Here is a 902-nt window from a genome sequence, read left to right as displayed (position 1 = left end):
TGAAAGTAAATGATATTGTTTGAAATCATTGTTGTGGTCCAGGAGGATGTGTTGTTTTGGGAGACGTTTGGCTGTCTATTAGTGATTTGGATTGATGGGAAAGTGAACCCCATGAACACCTCTGTCCCTTACCTTGCTGTAAATGTTTCACATACGAAAATAATGGACACCCGTGTCCTTTTGTTTGTAACAAAAACCTGCTTTGATAGGTGGTGAAGATTGGACTGAAGCAGTGACATTGATTATCTTTGTTGCTTGTTCAATTCGTGCACATCACTGCTATTAATCATGTCCGTACAAACATCACGGTTCTTATACAGCTGCCTCGGCGTCGGGCCAGTGGCGCAATGGATAACGCGCCTGACTCCGAATCAGGAGACTGTAGGTTCGAGTCCTACCTGGCTCGCGGGAAGTGCAGGCATTTATTACGCATTTGAAAGCTGATTTCTCTTTAGCCGAAAGAAGGTGTGAGCTTTTAATCTGCAGGAATAAGAATGCCTTCTTTAAATGTCCACGAGAACCTGAGGGTCAATGTTCCAGCGTCATCAAAGGAGGGAAGCCGAATAGTCGCACACCTTGGTCATGGGCACCTTTCCATTTCGCAAAGCCACCGATCGCATCACTGTTGCTCGTGGGAATGCTCGGTTTTGAGCATTTTTTTGAAACTCCTTGGTCCATGCATTCAGAGAAGAATGGAAAGTTCAATGTCCAACTAATCTTTATAGAGAGTGAGCTCCAGAGTCGACCACTGCAGACTGATAAAGTTTTCCGAAAAATCTATTCAAAGCTTTCTGCATCTTGTCTGAAATCTACAAACCCTAGTAATCGATCAAGAGTAACTGTTTCCTTCAATCTGTAATTCCATGCTCCTCATTATTTCATACATGTCAATCATGTCTTCT

At 43.1% G+C, this 902-nt stretch overlaps 1 non-coding gene across 1 annotated transcript; it reads left to right on the top strand.

The window, feature by feature from the left end:
* Positions 1 to 333: 333 nt before the first annotated feature.
* trnar-ccg (transfer RNA arginine (anticodon CCG)) lies at positions 334 to 406 on the top strand. The gene has a single exon. It is a non-coding gene; the product is annotated as a tRNA-Arg (tRNA).
* Positions 407 to 902: the final 496 nt, after the last annotated feature.

Source organism: Hemiscyllium ocellatum, chromosome 38, assembly GCF_020745735.1.
Source record: "Hemiscyllium ocellatum isolate sHemOce1 chromosome 38, sHemOce1.pat.X.cur, whole genome shotgun sequence".
Classification (NCBI taxonomy): Eukaryota; Metazoa; Chordata; class Chondrichthyes; order Orectolobiformes; family Hemiscylliidae; genus Hemiscyllium; species Hemiscyllium ocellatum.
Note: the sequence above shows the minus strand (reverse complement) of the source record. Positions and strands in the feature narration are given on the sequence as shown.